At 41.2% G+C, this 20515-nt stretch overlaps 1 protein-coding gene across 1 annotated transcript in view; it reads right to left on the bottom strand.

Moving 5' to 3' along the window:
• Positions 1 to 20515, bottom strand: part of LOC136877786 (pseudouridylate synthase RPUSD2) — a 546352-nt gene that overhangs the window by 191442 nt on the left and 334395 nt on the right. The window lies entirely within an intron of this gene.

The raw sequence follows: 20515 nt of genomic DNA, 5'->3' as shown, positions 1-20515 counted from the left end.
AGAGGTCTTATGGTGACGATGCGGCAGGAAAGGGTTAGAAGTGGGAAGGAATTGGCCGTGGCCTTAATTAAGGTACAGTCCTGGCATTTGCCTGGTGTGAAAATGGGTAAGCATGGAAAATCATCTTCAGGGCTGCCGACAGTGGGGTTCGAACCCACTATTTCACGCACTTACGTGACTGTAGCTATCGAGTGATCTGTAAGTGATCAGTGTTTTTCAACGCCAAGCTCAGGACAGACTCTACTCTACAGGCCCTGTACGCAGCATAATGCCTCGCGATGAATAAGAAAGGTTTGATAGAGAAAACAGAAGCTAAGGAAAGGAAGATCCTGAGGAGGAATGTTTTTTTTTTTTTTTTTTCTAGGGGCTTTACGTCGCACCCACACAGATAGGTCTTATGGCGACGATGGGATGGGAAAGGCCTAGGAGTTGGAAGGAAGCGGCCGTGGCCTTAATTAAGGTACAGCCCCAGCATTTGCCTGGTGTGAAAATGGGAAACCACGGAAAACCATCTTCAGGGCTGCCGATAGTGGGATTCGAACCTACTATCTCCCGGATGCAAGCTCACAGCCGCGCGCCTCTACGCGCACGGCCAACTCGCCCGGTGAGGAAGGAATGTTTTGGGCCTAATGAAAGAAGGATAGTGGTGAGTATATAAGAAGCCACAACCATGAGCTATATTCACAAGATAACGAAATGATAATAATAATAATAATAATAATAATAATAATAATAATAATAATAATAATAATAATAATAATCGTATGACCTCAGCTACCGTGTGCAGACATTTCAAGTTGACGCCATCTGGCTGTCTGCTCGTCAATTTCGACGTTCCGTTTTGCTCTACGCCTACTAGATGGCAGACCGAGTAAACCGAAACTCTCTTGGGCGTCTGCGGCTGAGATTTAATGAATTTTGTCGGGTAAATACCAAATGTGTCACCAGAGATCTTTTACATGCCGACATCGTACGACATGGAGTGTCGAATGGAATTTTTTCCGCCCTTCAAAAATCCGACTACCTCTGCCAGGTTTGAGCCCGCTATCTTGGGATCCGGAGGCCAACACTCTACCACTGATCCACAGAGGCAGCTATTATAAATATGTCTTTCAATAAATGAAACTCAAATTGATAACGATTAATATATTTAAATCTAACGAATCGCTTTTGTGAGACATCTGTATGGGATCTGGAGTCGACAAGTGTAGAGCATTAAAAGGGGGGAACTGACTCAGGGCCTATGAAATTACTACGAATGAAATAATCCGTTATTTATAGTGTGATGAGACGAGGCCTCTTTGATAAAATAGCCTTCTATACGTCTCTCGGTCATGGCCATCCATCGATACTTCACATCACAGCCTGCACGGTTGCTAGGTAACATCGCGTCACACATTTTGTATCGCTCATTCCAGACGACCCCCAGCCATAAGACATATTCATATCAAAAAGGAGGATCGTTCTCCATAGTCACCCGACTGGAATGAGTTAAGAAAGACTGTCCAATAGAAACTTCGCCTTTTTTTCCTAGATAAGAAGACCAAAAGGACTGGTCCACCGAGGTGAAAAAGCACTCACAAGAAGTGGGGATCAAACGCGATGACATCCGGAAGCGTGATCCTCTTCGAAAGCCACTTGGATAAAACCGTGATTTCCAGGAAAAGCCCAAACTGAGAAAAGGCAAAAAATGGACCGAAGCGAGAAAGGAAGCTCATCGAAGACGAATGCAAGAATAGCGGGCAAAGGTTGAAGACCATGGAAGAAAACAGTTTAAATGACGTACCCCAATACCTGGATAGCTGGGCGACTCGAAATAATAATAATAATAATAATAATAATAATAATAATAATAATAATAATAACTCGCCAACATCAGCGACTCTGTTGGTTAGCAATGTCCCATTGTTACCAAAATAGCGAGTTCGATACCGGCCGAGGTCGCTGACATTTGAAGGTGTTTAAATGCTATCGACTTAAGGGGACCCGGTAGGGTCTATATCTATAATGTTAAATTTACTGTTTTCAGGTACATTTATCTCAGAAACGCTTCATACTAAAGGCTTAATTTTTTCTCATGCTTTCTTTATACCTTCTTGCGTGTTTTAACAGAGGGGTTTATTCATTAGAGATATTCGTCCATTTTTTGATTTTTCTATTCAGTGCAACATTTTTTGGAGAAAAAAATCGCTCACTTTTTAGCCCTTTGTTTCTGTACTAAACACTTCTCTCCAAAAACGTCATGTTAAAGTGCGTATATTATGACTTTATGTCCGACTCGTTGGTTGAATGGTCAGCGAACTGGCCTTCGGTTCAGAAGGTCCCGGGTTCGATTCCCGGCCGGGTCGGGGATTTTAACCTTCATTGGTTAATTCCAGTGGCTCGGGGGCTGGATGTTTGTGCTGTCCCCAATATCCCTGCAACTCATACACCACACATAACACTATCCTCCACCACAATAACACGCAGTTACCTACACATGGCAGATGCCGCCCACCCTCAACGGAGGATCTGCCTTACAAGGGCTGCACCCGGCTAGAAATAGCCACACGAAATTATTATTATTATGACTTTATGTAATATCTGAAAGTTTCAAGAATGTATACTAAATAGTTTTTGAGAAAATGTTCCTTTTATTCAGAAAAAAGTGAACTTGCAGAAACAAGCCTTCAAAGTTTTTCAATGCAATCCTGCCCCATATGATGGATCATCTGGATTGTCTTGCATCTCATCCTCTTAGTCCTTCTCACAGCTCTCTTAGTTTGTCTTGACAGTTTTTACAGTCCTTTTCTGCACCTTCAGCCTTCCTTTTCCGTTCACAATCGAATTTCTTCATACTTGTTATCATGTGATACGCTGGAGAGATTCCCAATTTTTCTAAGGTTTTACACTTTATGATGTTACCTTCATTATACGTAGCCACAGCATCGTACACTCCAAAATGCAAGGTACTGACCTCTACAAAAACTCTCTTGGGAATTCGGGTTCAAATCAAATTATTAACACTCTCGTTAGGGTTCTGGGTTCGTCCATGAAGGCACTTTTCAAGAAGTTGTGGCTCTGCTAGATCTCCAAACACTGGTCTTATTGCTCCATTACACTTATCTCTGAATAGGCTAGCAAATGTCACAAATACCCATTATGTTACATCTACACACATATACCACCACTGGGCGGGAATATGAGGAGGGAGTCAAGGAAACGTGTATTGTCTTGTCAACAACGAGATCTCCCGGCAGATAAAGTTACCGCGCCCATGCAGTGTTGTCTTGGAAACGTAATACAAAGCACTTATAATTAAAATATGACCATGAATGATAGCTCTAATGAAAGAAGAAAGTCTCTTGATTTTTATGGAATGAAAAAGTTAAAAATTCCATTTTTGCCGAATTTCACCCTACCGGGTCGCCTTAAGTTGGTAACAGAAAGACAATGACCAACCGACTGCACCACTGAGGCCTGGGTAGAGATAAACGAGCACATCCACCCTCAGCTATCTCCGTACTTGGACTTTGTGAACAGGCTGTAGTAGTCAAAACACAAGCCAGTAGGCTTACTTGATCTCTCTAGGTGGCCAACCGAGATGACTTGCGCGAACAGAGGAGGCAGATATTGCGTGCGGACGAGATTTCAGCCTATTTATGGAGGTAGCTGTAATACTGTAGCATTCCTTCCCTCGCGGTCAACCATGTTTTCACTTGAAATTACAGTTCGCTAAGCTGGCCTGAAACACCCAGCGCTGATGTAACAGCTGATCGATAGCAGCCCGAACGGAGTCACACGAGCATTTCTCTATCAGTCTGATACGTTGCCTACAAAGAATGGTCACGAACACACGCGACCAATGAAAGGACATACAGGATGTCATCCACAAATATGTTTTGCTTCCGTGACAATTATATCCAGGACCTACTAGTCTAAGGCAGTGGTTCCCAGTTAGCAAAGAGCTGTATACGAAACTGGAATTATCATTAAAGAAACCATGCCTCATTGTTTTGAACAATTCCTTCAACTTCTGCTTCTATATTTCCTATCTTTAATATTAAAATTAGTACCAAAATGGAGGCGAGCTCTTTGTTATTCACATAACAAAATACCAAAAATATTTCCTCACAAAGATATCTGAAACAAAATGTAACTAGATATTTCAAACCTTTTTCGCCTACTTTCTTATGATCAAAAAATACTTCTACTCAGTATTCATCAAGTGTGCACTGAAAAATTACTTCAGTGAATAATTTCCTCAGAGAGAATTCACCATGTACAAAATTATTCCTTATTCAGGAATTTTCAGGATCTTCTGCAGGGAAGTAATCGTTAAACCTAGTCATATGTTCAATAATGATATGTTTTACTTCTGCTGGTAATCCTTCGTCAACGGACTCCAGAAATAGCCACCATACACATTCAAGAAAAGTTGCCCAACTGACCAAATCCGAGTTTAGATTTTTTTTTCAATTTGCTTTACGTTGCACCGACAGAGATAGGTCTTACGACGACGAAGGGATAGGAAAGGCCTAGGAGTGAGAAGAAAGCACCCGTGGGCTTAATTAAGGTACAGCCCCAGCATTTTCCTGGTGTGAAAATGGTAAACCACGGAAAACTTTCTTGAGGGCTGCCGACAGTGGGGTTCGAACCCACAATCTCCCGGATGTATCCTCACTGCTGCGTGCCCCTAACCGCATGGACGATTCGCCCGGTAGATTCATTAAAAATAATCGTACTTCATCGTATAACTCAAAGGATCGCTGCAATATTTTTCCCCTTGGATATCAGCGTACTTTTGTATGCAAAATTTACTGCTTATGTTGGCTTCCAACTTCTTCACATAATTTTGAGAACCTTTGTTCAGAGGGGCTGCAGGGCCGAGGCGGTAAAGGCGTGCTCGGTTCGCCCGGAAGGACGTGGGTTCGAATCCCCGTCAGGAAGTCGTAAAATTTAAGAAACGAGGTTTCCACTTCCGGAGGTGCATATGGCCCTGAGGTTCACTCAGCTTACACCAAATTTGAGTACCAGGTTAATTCCTGGGGGCAAAGGCGGTCGGACGTAGAGCTAACCACTCTACCCCATCACGTGTCGAGGTTACGAATGGTGAAAGCCTTTACGTTCCACTCCTCCAAGGGCCTTCATGGCCTGTACGGAGATGACTTTGCTTTATGCTTACTTTGTTCAGAGGTCGAATTTTGTGTAAAAATTTGTTATGTTATCTGTACCAGGCGGTACACCTCCGCGCCGCTAATTCAAACTTTGCGCCAGTTGAACCTCCTCTACTGGAGGAAGCCTGAACTCTAACAACCATGTTAATTCTAAAGGTTATCAGAAGATGTCGCTATCTGTAAATTTTGAAGAGTTCTGAACTGTGTCTTTTTCGATTTATTTTTGTTTTCTCTGTAGTGAGAAGTGTGGACATTCTCTTCTAGATGGCACTACTGAAGAAATACAACGGTGCACCCTAGTGCGAAGTGAAATAACTTTTTTTGAAGAATTTTAGTATGCATAAGTTTGTTCTTTGTTAAATTTCTTTCAGTCATTGTTTAGGTTGTCTGTATAACCCTTCTCTTTCCGCCAGTTTTGAATTCGACCAATGAGTAATTTTTGTAATTAATTTTCCACCAATCCTAGATGTCTTCTTCAGTTTCGACTTGTAATGTTTTGGCCGTCCAATAAAATGCTTGTGGGCGGGTGTTATCATTCATGAAAGGTCTCGAATGTTCCGCGAGGGTATATAAACTGCTGATTTTCTGGTCTCTGCCCACTTCAGTAACATCTATCATTGTGTAAATTATGTAGCAGGGGGCGGGAAGCGCCTCTTTCGTCGGGCAGCGGTTCATCAATAAGGTAATGGCCTTTTAATAACTTCTTTTCTTGCTAGCTCAGCAGTTTAACTCTCGGGGCAGGTTCGATACCTTTTATCATGTAATTTTCCTCTAAAATGTAATAGACTCTTGGTATAAATTCTCTCTCTTTAAACTACAAACTGGGATAGAGAGTGCCTAACCCTCTCGAGCTCCCTTTCATATTGTTTTTTGAGGTGACTACGTTTTCTCAACCATTTTTCTTCGTTTCGTAATGTAATAAGTTTTCCTATCGTGTCACCTCTTTAGTATGGGATTAGCCCTTGCATATGCGGCCTAGTGCCAAATAGGTTTTAAATAAAGTGTATTAGGAGTGCAAGGACGCCTCCTCTCAAGTTGGTATTTTGGAGGCCATGTAATTGTCCTGTTTCTTTATTGAGTAGGCCTCAGTAGGTTGGGTATTTTTACTCCTGTTTTCATGTGCTGGGAGGTCAGCTTGAAGGTGGAGTTTGGTGTGGCCTTTGATAGGCTTGAACTTTAAGAGCGGGTTGCTCTTTCTTAACATTTTGATTTCTGTGTGCCTCGAGCAGGCTTTACTGAGTAATAGGGAGCAAGAGCTCCTGGGCATGATTGGGGTTTTCCGCCCCTTTGTCAAACCTGGTATCTGGCTAAAGTTGGGCTAATTGCTCAAGAATTATGTGTCTGGCTCTCGGAGCCCAAATCCTGTGTAATTGTACATTCTCGATTTGTTGCTAGGCTACTGAGTACCTGTTATATTTGTTATTTCTCGATCTTAAAAAGAAAATATAACCTTGTTAAATTTTCAATTAACTTTAATTTCGTATATTGAGATCTATTCATCCCAGCACCTTCTTTCACCTCTGCTAATCCACCAAACCACGGTAACATTATCTAATAGCAGTACTCTTTAATAGATCTGGAATTTTCTTGGCGCACAAAGATTCTCCATGCATACCGCATTGGGTCCTTTTCATACAAGTTGCCAATGTCTTCACTCGAGCAAAAAGTCCACTTTATGTGTCTGTCATAGCATGAGAACCATCTTTTGTCAGGTATTCTCCGCAAAGAAATCATTCAAGGTCTTGAAAATGCACTCTGCTGTAAGGCTTTTTGTGGATGATGTTATTCTCTATAGAGCGATAAATAAGTTACAAGATTGTGAACAACTGCAACGTGACCTCGAAAATATTGTGAGATGGACAGCAGGCAATGGTATGTTGATAAACGGGGCTAAAAGTCAGGTTGTGAGTTTCACAAATAGGAAAAGTCCTCTCAGTTTTAATTACTGCGTTGATGGGGTGAAAGTTCCTTTTGGGGATCATTGTAAGTATCTAGGTGTTAATATAAGGAAAGATCTCCACTGGGGTAATCACATAAATGGGATTGTAAATAAAGGGTACCGATCTCTGCACATGGTTATGAGGGTGTTTAGGGGTTGTATTAAGGATGTAAAGGAGAGTGCATATAAGTCTCTGGTAAGACCCCAACTAGAGTATGGTTCCAGTGTATGGGACCCTCACCAGGATTACCTGATTCAAGAATTGGAAAAAATCCAAAGAAAAGCAGCTCGATTTGTTCTGGGTGATTTCCGACAAAAGAGTAGCGTTACAAAAATGTTGCAATGTTTGGGTTGGGAAGAATTGAGAGAAAGAAGAAGAGCTGCTCGACTAAGTGGTATGTTCCGAGCTGTCAGCGGAGAGATGGCGTGGAATGACATTAGTAGACGAATAGGTTTGAATGGCGTCTATAAAAGTAGGAAAGATCACAATATGAAGATAAAGTTGGAATTCAAGAGGACAAACTGGGGCAAATATTCATTTATAGGAAGGGGAATTAGGGATTGGAATAACTTACCAAGGGAGATGTTCAATAAATTTCCAATTTCTTTGAAATCATTTCGGAAAAGGCTAGGAAAGCAACAGATAGGGAATCTGCCACCTGGGCGACTGCCCTAAATGCAGATCAGTATTGATTGATTGATTGATAGTATATAGAAGATTTGAAAATAAAAAAAATCCTCCATAATACTGTCTTCCTATTAATAACGCAAAAGACGCATTATTATTGTAACATCCGTGGATTCATCTATTCGAAATCAAAATGTTTCAATCCTAGATCCTTGAAATGGGAATCTGATTTATGATTATGACATATCGCATATTCTTTGTTGTTGGAAAGAGGTAAATTGTTGATTTCCCCACACATCGATTCATCAGGTACTCGTTTTTAAATAGTTGTACAAGCAAGAATCACCTCGTTGCCCGTAGCATGAGCCTTTTCTGTTTTGGCAATCATTTCTGCAATGCCATAAGAAGCCAAGTTTAACGTCACGGACTTCGTAAGTGGGTCCGCGAACCACGAAGTGGGAAAGACTGGTGTTACAACTTCCCACATAAATGAAAATATGAAGTACGTTTCACCTTTGTTTCATTTGCCTGGTTACAATCCTGAATTGGTCCAAGGGGCCCGCCTAGGAAATATGCCAAAATAGGAGCAGGTAGGAAAATAATATCAATAATATCGGTAACGTTCCTAAAACACGAGTTCAGAGGATCGAACCCACTATCCTGGAACTAGAAGACCAACGACATATCTACTGCGCCGCCAAGATCTGCAACATTATTATTATTATTATTATTATTATTATTATTATTGGCCTCCGTAACGTAACTGCTAGCTCTGTTAGTTGCCGTTCTCCAAGACCCGGGTTCGATTCCTGATATGCCAGGGATTTAACAATGGTAGGAAGGCTGCTAATAGGTTAAAAATGTACGTGCAGATCATCTCCTTTAGGAGTGTGCTTGAGAAGAGCTACACTGCCTCAGAACGAGGATACGCAGTTTTACCTGGCTGTCAATATCGTGACCATAGCCACGGGATCCGCCCGCTGCTATTTCTTGATAGATGCAATATATTTGGGTCACGACAAAATGCAGCTTTCACTGAAGACTCTGTTTCATCGATGGCTTTTACAGTATGAAAGCCACTGAGGTACCAGTGGTGCTGAATAATATCAGAGCACGACTTGTGCGTATGCATATTATGGAAGGGGTCACTCATAGGGAAAATTGTGCTGCAACAGCGCTTTCAAGCCTAGTGAAGAAAGTAATCCCACTATCTACTTTTACGGTTTTAAGAGACGCCAAAGTATCGGAATTTTGTCCCGCAGAAGTTATTTCACGTGCCAGTAAATGTACCAACACGGAGCTGACTTATTTGAGCACCTTCAAATACCACCGGACTGAACCAGGATCGAACCTGCCGACTTGGGCTCAGAAAGCCATCGCCCGGCAGTGAAGAAAGAAATGGCAAACTACTTTTCTCAGCATTTTGCCTAGCATACTCCACTAGAGCACCGCTAGAACCACATAACTTTGCGGTGGTGTTCTTTGAGGATGCAATCAGCCTCTGGTCTTACGACATAAGGCAGCCGCAGGGGAAGGGACGTGAACTTTAATTACAGAAATACCACGTGCATTGGAGGGGATTCGAACCACGGTCGCTTTGGTGAGAATCTAGTTACTCACCACTCAGCTATAACTCACCCTTCATCTTCATCTTGATCTTTATATGCATTCCTTGGACATCGAGTTGGTTGAAAGTATTCAGTTCTCCAAGGCTGTACTCGCAAACATTAGTTTTTTAAGAATCAAGGATCTGACCAACCAAATATTTAGCAGAGGATAACTCTGTTAAGACCCAGTATACAATGTTGAGTAATTAAATAAGTGCATTTGATTAAATGCTAGTGTTCATTAACTCTCCTCCACAATCGCTTACAATATCGGTAAGTTGTTTAGTAGGGAAAACACGCCCGGTGGGTTCACCCTCATAAATCACTGGCGAGGCAGCGAACTTTGGTTGCTGTAGTAACTGTAGGATACACGTATTCGGCCAAGTCGCTGTAAATAGCTCTTCTCAAAACTTCTAGGCCACTAAATTATAAACTAATTTTTCAGTGACAGCATGTTGCAAGGAGACAAGACTTGGCATCGATGCCTTATACCCCTCACCCACAACTCTCTCCCCATTTTAAATCTTATACATCACTTCTCCGTGTAATGAGGTCGGTAATATACGTGTACAGCGAGCTTTGAAAACCGACACGCTCAAGTAGAAGTCATTAAGCACATCAATAAGCCATATTTCTCGCCACCTGCACCGTGCTCATTCACAACACATCGGCCTTCAAATTAGACACAGAACTGCTCCCAGAGACTTCCATAATTCGCTGCCCTGCAAGTAAAAGCAGCAAACTAGGAACTATACTATTTTAACGAAGAATACGTTTTTTCTATTTGGTGAAAACCGATACAGGAACAGCGTTATAGCGCAAGCGTCGTCATAATTACCATAAACAATTGTTCCGTTTAACCGCAGTGTGAAAAACTAGCCTATATTACATGTTGCGTTTATTTAGTCCATTTTAAACAATGTTAGGGCAGATAATAAGTCTTCTTCTTCCGAACATCTCTGGGGTTGCGGGTGCGAATGTATAAAACATATGTGGATTTGGCCCTGTTTCACGTCCGGATGCCCTTCCTGACGCCAACCCCACGTGGAGGGTTTTAATCACTATTTCATATTTCTAATAATAATACTAATAATAATATTTTGCTTTACGTCCCACTAGCTACTTTTACGGTTTTCGGAGACGCCGAGGTGCCGAAATTCAGTGCGGCAGGAGTTCTTTTACGTGCCAGTAAATCTACCGATGTGAGGCTACTGAGCCAGGATCGAATCTGCCATGTTGGGGTCAGAGGGCAGCGCTTCAACCGTCTGAGCCACTCAGTCCTTTGGTGAGTGGTAGTGTAGTGTGCTGTCTGAATAGTCCCCGAGCAAGAAGAATTAATCAGACGCGATTAAAATCCACGACCCTCTGAACCGAAGGCCACATTGCTGACCATTCAGCCGAGTCAGAAACAGATAATAACTGTCTATTTGAATAAAATTGTAACAGTAACAATAATTGTAAACACATTGTAAGTACGTTGAGTTGGGTTTTTAAAAGTAGTAAAGTCATAATATGAAGACAAAGTTGAATTCAAGAGGACAAATTGGGGGCAAATACTCGTGTATGGGAAGAGGAATTACGAATTGGAATCATTTACCAAGGGAGATGTTTGATAAATTTCCCCCTTCTCTGAAATCATTTAATAAACGACCAGATAAACAGCAGATAGGGAATCTACCACCTGAGCGACAGCCCTAAATGAAAATCAGTGGTTGATCGATCGACTGATTTAAGCAGTGTTGAAATACAATAATGTCCAAGTTTAATCTCTTGGAAAAAGTGGAAATTCCTCTAAGAAAGGAGTGAGTAAAGTCTGATAATAAAGTGACAATGTTTTACAATTACATGTTCGTATATAGCTTCATTGTATTGTTTTCAAAAAAATCGTTTAAAATATTTTAAAGGAAAAAAATAACGGGACAGTCGACTTCTAACGCAGCCGTTCTCAACGCGGTGCTCCCGAGTTCCATGGTGCTCTTTATGTGACATTTCTTGCCCTCGTCATGCGAGAAAAAAAAAAAAAAAAAAAAGCTTGCGGGTATGAGTGCTATTAAAGTCCTTTCCGTATTTTGAAAGCAAATTAAAAGTTTTTTAATATCCCTGCTTTACAGCGCAAACTGAAATCTTATCTCATCTTATTTATCTTATTTGATGGTCCACCAAAAATGTTACAAAGCGAAGTAAAAATATTACGATTTCTTTTCTGGAATTTTCTGGAGAAACTCTTACACATTTTTAAAATTAATTCCAACTGTTGCCCTTCACTGGATACCAATTAGGGAACAACAGAGTGTGTATCAAGTGAATATATTTTTAAAAATCAGAGAATAAACATTTCCTCCCATGAGGACAAAGTATACTGATTACATTAATGAATGTAAATTTCAGACTTGAGAGTTTATTCTCTGGTCCTATCTTGAGATTTATAGCACGAGAGGACGGACGTACAGTTCACTCCACTTATGATAAAATGATATCCAAAAACACAGATGGCTTATTTATGTTACTATCAAACCTGCTGTACCTTTGCTTTGTTACAAATCAGCTCCGACTTGTAGCCTAACCAATTCTTTTCACCCGATTGTCTTGAGTAGATTTCTGCAAGCTTCTTCCCTTTGTCCGTCGGGAGCAAGCAATTCACTCCTCGCTGGCAGCTTGTGCTGAGGTATTAGATGTGACGAACCAAGAGAGCTTAGTGGGGTTTGGCGAGGTTTAAAGCAACACGATGTTGATTAACATTTCCAAAAACTGGTAGCTACTCCCCTCACACCATCTGAAGGTTCGCGAAGAAAACACTAACTTTACTACGTTCTCACAACAAAGGGTTCACAGTAGTATTCTTATTAAAACAATGAAATGAAATGGCCTATGGCTTTTAGTGCCGGGGGTGTCCGAGGACATGTTCGGCTCGCCAGGTGCAGGTCTTTCGATGTGACTCCCTTAGGCGACCTGCGCGTCATGATGAGGATGAAATGATGATGAAGACGATACATACACCCAGCCCCCGTGCCAGAGAAATTAACCAATGATGGTTAAAATTCCCGACCCTGCCGGGAATCGAACCCGGGACCCCTGTGACCAAAGGCCAGCACGCTAACCATTTAGTATAACAAAGATCGGACTCGCAACGCCTAATCACCTACCGTGAAAGCATCGGATGCAACTTGCTGGCCACATTCTATGCATGCTAGATTACAGTCATTCGAGGGTTGCAATAAGGTGGGTACCTGTTGGAGAGAAAATAATCAGGGCTGACTCCGTGGAACTTGGCGTCAAACATTCAAAGAAGATCTCAGAACGATTAATATTTTCTGGGAACAACCGACAGCGCTGAAAAAGTAGTAGTAGTAGTAGTAGTAGTAGTAGTAGTAGTACCGTAGTATTTGCGCAAGTTTCTTTACATCGCACTGACACATACTGTAGGTCTTTTATTAACGATGGGATAGGAAATAGTTATGAGCGGGAAGGAAGTGACCGTGGCCTTCGAGTACAGCCCCAGCATTTCCCGGTGTGAAAATGGGAAACCACGAAAAACCATTTTCAGGGCTGCCGAAATTGAACGTACTTAGATATCAAGAAGATATCCTGACGTCAACCCAATCGGAGAAATGAATTAAATGAAGTGAAATGAATGACTTTGATACATGACAGTAGTACGGGAGAGGGTGGAACCCGGTGCGAGCACATAGTCTACTCTTGTCGAGTAGCAGCATGAGGTCCGCTCATCTGGAACAGCAAAGAAAGCAGTGAGAGAACCAAATGTAGACTGGTCAGTGCCATCGTTTTTGTCATTGTCTCTTACGGCTGCGAAATATGGACCCCGAAGAAAACTGACAGGAGGAGGATCGATGCATTTGAGCTTTGGTGTTGGCGACGTCTGCTGAGAATAGGCTACAGGCAGAATTTGTAATATGGACATGCTGGACCAGGTTTAGCCAAATATCTCCTTGATGAAAATGAAAACCTACAACCTGTTTTCCAATCATTGACCGGATCAGGGATGTAATGAATGAATCATATATAGGCTATTAGTACGATGGGGTCGTCACTCCCAGAGTGTTTTAGTAATGACTGATAGATGCGATGAAATATTAATGGAGAGTGTTGCTGGAATGAAAAATGACAGGGAAAACCGGAGTACCCGGAGAAAAACCTGTCCTGCCTCCGCTTTGTCCAGCACAAATCTCACTTGGCGTGACCGGGATTTGAACCACGGTATCCAGCGGTGAGAGGCCGACGCGCTGCCGTCTGAGCCACGGAGGCTTCATCTCCTTAATATTGCATTACTAATCTGCTTTAATCATTTTGGTTTCGGCCGCATTCCCTTCCTGACGTCACGTGATTTTTGAGATGAAAATTGCAACCCCGAATCGTCCGGGGTTCGAGCCTCACCCCCCCCCCCCATATATTTTGACCACATGCAGACTGATATATACAAATTCTCTGAGAAAGGATGTCATGTTCGGAATAAGGTAAGGTAAGGGTGTATTCTGCCCGAAGGTAGGTCCGAACCTCCGCAGAGGTGTGCCTGAGCCGGAGTTTACGTACGGTAGTGTGGCCGGTTCCTTTCCGCTCCTCCATTCCTTTAACTCCCACCAACAGCGCGTGGCAATCCATCCATATCTTGACCACGCCCAATGTTGCTTAACTTCAGAGATCTCACGGGATCTGGCGTTACAACACGGCTACGGCCGTTGGCATGTTCGGAATGGTGGGTGGTAAAAGAGGAACTGAGAGGTCACGTTGGTTAAATGGCGTCAAAGGAGATACTGGTATGACGACCATCGAACTGAAAGAAGCTGCCAGCAATAGAGCTGAATGGAGACAAATGATCCATAGGATGACTGAGAGCCGAACGCGACTGAACAGATGAAGAGGAAATTTATTAACACTTGACTAAAATAAAGCTAGAGAGAGAGAGAGAGAGAGAATCCTGTTGATTTTCCTTTTGAAACAGCAATCACCACCATCATGTAATACAACGGTCTGAAGAGGGGATACGCTTCCGTAAACTTTCACTGCCAAGAAACTGGGTGAAGAGCGAAGAGCACGCTGTACAGCCCTTCTCCCGGCCGGGCCCGAACAACAGACACAATACTCAAGGAGTCGTTGCTGCTGCTGCTATTTCGAGAATCAGCTGATGGGCCATGACGTCACGCCCTGGCTCCAAACGGCTCCTTATCGAATATTTGCGCTGCCAGCTATCGTCGACAGGAAGCGTGAATATAGCGGCAGGGCACACTATCAATGCCACGCATGAGATACACCCGTATTCCGCTCGCAGCTCCAGATACCCGCAAGTACTACATGACCACCGATCGAGGGGTGATGCTTGCCAATAGCACTGCAGGTTGGTACCAGGCGTAGTCACACGACTGGCGACTCTCGTTCACACGTGGTTCAATAATAATAATAATAATAATAATAATAATAATAATAATAATAATAATAATAATAATAATGACATTTTATGGTCACATTCTCAGAATGAACAATGATGGACTGACCAAAATAATTCAGCCCTCACACTGGAAGTGAAAAACAACTGGCTAAATGAAATAGAATCAGATCTTCAGGAAATCAACATCAACCAGGAAACTGTGAAGAACCGATCTGCTTTCAGAACACTGATTAATAATCATTGTTTCGCGGAGCCAAAAACTGGAACTAATAAAACCTGGACAGAAGAACGTAAGAAGAATTTCAGTGAGAGGATGAAGAGATTTTGGGAAGAGAAGGGAGCAAAATCATCAGCTAAATAAGTTCAAGCTTGCTCCTCAGTTGGGCATAACGGTATGGAAAAAGAAAATTATAAAAGACGGTAGAGCGCTGGCCTCTGAGCTAAATTTTGCTCAGACCGATGGTATTTGAAGATAACGTACTTATAGTAAATACGAAATGATATAAGTCTACCTGGAGATTCTGTTAAAAAGATAATTAAGTATTAGTTAAGATTGAAATTGGGATTAGGTGGCGAAGTGCTACGGATAGCCTACCAACATCAAATGAAGTATAGAATTAAGAATGCTGCGTGGATCGGGTAAGGAACATTTTGGAAACAGTAGGCATGGGATACTACTGCGAAAGGGATTGCTTAGAGCAGCAAATAATATCTAAAAGAAAAACAATCCTAAGAGTTAAGGGTACTGAAAAGCAAAAATTGCTTCACAGTGTAAAAATAAAAGGTCACTAGAGGAATTTTGTAATGTGACAGGGAGAATGAGGACAAATGTAGATAATGTCACAAAAAAAGGTAAATGAGGGTAATAATATGGTGGTTAATGGAAGGATACAAAAAATAAAGCATACAGACAGAATAAGGAGGATAACACATGTCTATTATGTTCTAAAGAAATGGGATGGGCACATCTTGTGAAGCATTGTTTAGAGACAAGAAAAATAAGAGAGAAATGTATGGATGAGGAGAACAGAAGGAAAATTGATAATGAAACTCAGCTGTACACCGTTTAAAGTTATTGAACAGAGAGTGGATGCATTCGAGAAAAATTGCTAAAATATTGAACATTAAGGAAATGTAGAGACATAAATTGATAGAGGTAAGAATTGATATATACTAGTTAGTAACGGAATTATGCCTAATGTATCCTAGACAATATAACTTTGTTGAAGTCTACAACTATTAGGTACATAGATTGTACTTGGAGTAAATACGTCAGCCTCGTGACTGTAGATTTACTGGCATGTTAAAGAACTCCTGCGGGACAAATTTTTGGCGTCTAGCTGTCTCAGAAAACCGAGCAACTAGTCAGTAGGATGTAAAAACAAATAACAAAAAGGCACTACTTGTTTACGATACATTTTAATATTTATTAGCACCCTCGCAATGCTATTACCGTTTCTCTTTAGTTTCTTTGTTTCATTTTGTAGATTTATTAAAAATTACAAAATGATTATACCAATCTTTTCATACTATTTCATCTATGATTCAACGAATGATTTATTGTACAGCATTTATCTTCTTTTTCCTTCTCAAACCCCTCCGCCTATTCGGGAAAGCTTGCTCTTGTGGACTCTTGTCTCTCTCGCTCTCCTCAAGGAAAACCTTTCATTACAGAACTTCCAACCCGCCCCCTCTCTCTCTCTCTCTCTCTCTCTCTCACACACACACACACACATCTTCTCAGCATGAAGCATCTTCATAATTCGGGAGGATAATAATTAGCTACTGGGATGTAAAAATTATACTATTATTATTATTATTATTATTATTATTATTATTATTATTATTATTATTATTATTATTATTATCAGTGACTATTGCTAGCTTAACGCAGCCCTTGTAAGGTAGACCCTCGGCGAAGATGAGCGGCGTATGCTGTGCGAGTTGCAGGAATTTTGGGGCTATCACAAACAACCAGTTCCTGAGCCAATTAAAATCCCTCGATCCGTCCGAGAATCGAACCCGGGTGCCCGAGGACTTGCCGCTAATGCGCTGACTACTCAGCCGTGGAGCCGAACATTGTCATGATTAACATCAATATTATTTTAAAAACCCATAAAACCTCGGGAGGGATTCATATTTCGGCCGCCTTCGCGAAAATTAAGACATTTTTAATTAAATTATTGTTTTATAATTTTGAACATAAGAAAAGTAGTGCAAATTATAATACAACTTAAAAACGTCGAAGTACTGGTGGGTTCTTTTGAGCTTTCCTCTTTTCTAACTGATTCTTAGTCGAATCAACCCGCCACAAGCCGCCGATGGAAGCTTTATTAGTGACATCATCAATAGATTCTCATCAAGGCAGCGGTGGTTCGAATGCTGGTCATGACGAATTAGATTCTCAAAGCGAAAATTTACATCGCTGTGGTAGCGTGTTTAATTAGGTAAGGTAAGTTTCTTGCCAACTGGGCTCTACTTAATTAGTCATAATAAAATATTTAGCATAGAAAAAGTAAAAATGATGTACAGTGTTCCTAAAAATGATACCTACGGAATTTCCAAGTAAATACAACAGATGCGAACTTGAGGTCTTAAACATAAGATGCAAGATGCAAAAAAAAAAAAAAAAAAAAAAAAAAAAAAAAAATCACACTTGTATAATAAAAATAATTCTGCGACTTCATTTTCAGGCCTATCGTTAAAAAAGAGTCATATAATTGTTTCCTTTTCCTGGCTAAAGAGCGGAAAGGAACTGGCCACCCTACCGTATGTAAACTCCGGCTCAGAAACACCTCTGCGGACCTGCCTTCGGGCAGAACAACCCTTACCTTACCTCCTGGCTAAATGTATTTAATTTATTTTATTAATGACTTTCTGTACATGACGGGGCTCAGGCTATGAAGCCTGTTATTATGCCAAACCATATAATTATACACCTGCATAAACATAAAATACTGAGCATTACAAGTACTTAAAAGTAAACGTAAAATGTAATTTTTGTGAAATTGAATCTATCATTAAAGTAATTTTAAAATTATTAAATGAATGTACAGTATTTACTATTATTGTCCGGTCCCGCGGTGTAGGGGGTAACGCGTCCGCCTGTCACCCGGCGGTCCTGGGTTCGATTCCCGGCCGGGTCAAGGGTTTTTAATTGTAAATGATTAAAATCCCTGGCCTGTCGTCCTTAACATTCCTTTCCTCACATTCAACATTTTACACTTCCGCCATTTTACAAAATACACGCAGGTTCCTCACATATGGTGCAAGTGGGGGCAAAAGATCTCTCTAGGTCGACGCCCCGAACAAATAGCATTAAAAAAATACTATTATTAAAACTAAATCTCGAAAAATTTAAACTATTATGTTTAGTATAATTAAATTTTATTTCTATACTAATATTATAAAGAGGAAAAATTTGTTTGTTTGTAACGAATAGGCTCAAAAACTACTGAACTGATTTTAAAAATTGCTTCACCTATAGATAGCTACATTGCCAGTAAGTAACATGGGCTGTATTTTATTTTAGAAACAATTCGAGGTGGGGGCACGGGGGGGGGGATATAAAAATAATGGGCTAATATAAGCAAAATATCGAATGTGTCGTATAAGGATGAGACAAAGCTCAATTTAATCCTCTTGACGTAAAGAACAAAACTCGGTAAGCCCTACGGGCCCGAAAACCATATTTTAAGGCCCTAAAACCAACCGTTATGGAGATATTGGAACCACACTACCCCTGCTCTAGGAATCGGATTAAGAAACGAACGGCCGTAACCATGGCAACGTCAGCTCCAGTATTCTACAGCAGCTAGATTACGCATGTACCTTTGGGCATAGCTGCCAACCAAAATTGATACACATATGACTTATCTGGAAAAAATAAACTGTTGTGTAAGACGCTCATAGCACTCCTTTGGGCGGGGATAGAAAGGAGTGAAGTATAAAAATAACAGCCCCGGAGACCTCCGTAGTACAGCGACCAGCGGTTGCCGACGGGCCTCCGTTTTTACGTATTGGCTTAGGTTTCAGCATTTTGCGGAGTCTGTTACCTATAGTTTAAACTATTTTCTATCAAATCATGGAGTAGTTAGGATCACTGGTGTTATTAGTGCCGATATTTTGGTCCACTTTTACGATCATTGCAACCATGAAAACAACCTATATACTGTACACAACTGTCAAGATGGCGCGCCCATGACTTGAAAACATTTCTCAACATTTATACTCAGATTCATTATATGATGTGCGACATGAGTGACAAGCCCTGAGAATTATGATTCTCGATAATTATAGTAGTTTATTTTATGCATCGCATATTTCCTTGATCATTTGTAATAGTTACGAAATGTCGGATCAAACAAATACATTCAATGATATTTATATTTGTGGTACTATCTAGCGGAAGTATACTTACACTAAACCTGCAGCTTTGTGAAGGGAGCAGGTATATCTAGGTGGGAATGGAGGAAAAACATGGTAGCAAAAGATCTTAGAGGTCGACGCTAATTAGGAACTAATATTTAGAGGCTCCATGAAGAAAAGAAGAAGATGATACACTATAATTCCAAACATGACAAATAATTTCTACGTACTTAAGTAAATAGACCAGTGATATAAATATCTAATGAAGTCAGTCACACCGATAGTATGAGTAACTAAAGCCAGTTTCTGATAACCCGTACGAAGAACGGGTACTTCTGCTAGTATTTAATAATCTAACATTTAATTAATCTCAAAGTAAATCAAATTTCCAGCATATTCTTCTGAATAACTTGATGTTACTTATGTCTCTAATTTCAACCGGGACAGAATTCCAGGAACGTATGGTCTCCGGTAAAAATGAGTTGGTATACGTACTACTGTGATGAGTGGGGATGGACAGCAAGGATCGTATTGATGAGGGTGCTCTACCTGAGAGAGAGAGGTAGTGATGGGCTGCGAATGGACTCGCGAAGAATCGAGCCTGGGACCCTAAAACTCGAGGACGAGGACGCTGGCAGCGTTATCTGGGAGCAGTGTATGGAAACAACACGATGCATAATATTGTAGGTAGGCCAAGGACAAGTATTGGTTCCGTTTCTCAATAATGCACAGTGATATAATGTACAAACTAATGTTGCAATGCGGTAATGAACATCACTTTAAAGAAGTGTGTATACTACGCGAACCTTTTCTGGATACCAAGTTCCGATGCGAACCTTTCCTTGTCCAATTCAGCACTAGGGACCTCAGGTATCAAGAAAAGGTTCGCGTACCACACACAGTCACTCTTTGAAACAGTCGTTAATCCCGAAGCGTACATACAGTACATTGCCGAAAAAATAAGTACGATATTATATGGCAGGACAAAATACCGGAGGAGGAAACAATATAATTATGTTATTCTTGGATGCCTCATCAAATGCCCAGAACATTCCTTCAATCAAATGAACGTTGTGGACATTGAACTAGGGCATGCGTTGTTCTACTGCACAACAAGATATACAGCCGAACATGTACATTATGCCATATTTACATGAATGTATAGGCCTACACAACAAAACCTTATTGTAACGTAAACTAAGGAACGTGTGGACACAGGTGCTTAAGGCGGGTACAGACAAGCGCGCCTAACTCTGTAACGTAACCACGTCGCGCGCCAAGGTTAAACGGGGCAATGTTACGCACCGCGGATGCGAGGTAAACTTTTCTATCCCGCGCCGCAGGTCGTAACGCGTAACCTACCAGCGTTCCGCCAGTTGAGACAGTGCAGCTTTGAAATATGTACACAGCTGCAGC

The sequence above is a fragment of the Anabrus simplex genome, chromosome 7, assembly GCF_040414725.1.
Source record: "Anabrus simplex isolate iqAnaSimp1 chromosome 7, ASM4041472v1, whole genome shotgun sequence".
Taxonomy (NCBI): domain Eukaryota; kingdom Metazoa; phylum Arthropoda; class Insecta; order Orthoptera; family Tettigoniidae; genus Anabrus; species Anabrus simplex.
Note: the sequence above shows the minus strand (reverse complement) of the source record. Positions and strands in the feature narration are given on the sequence as shown.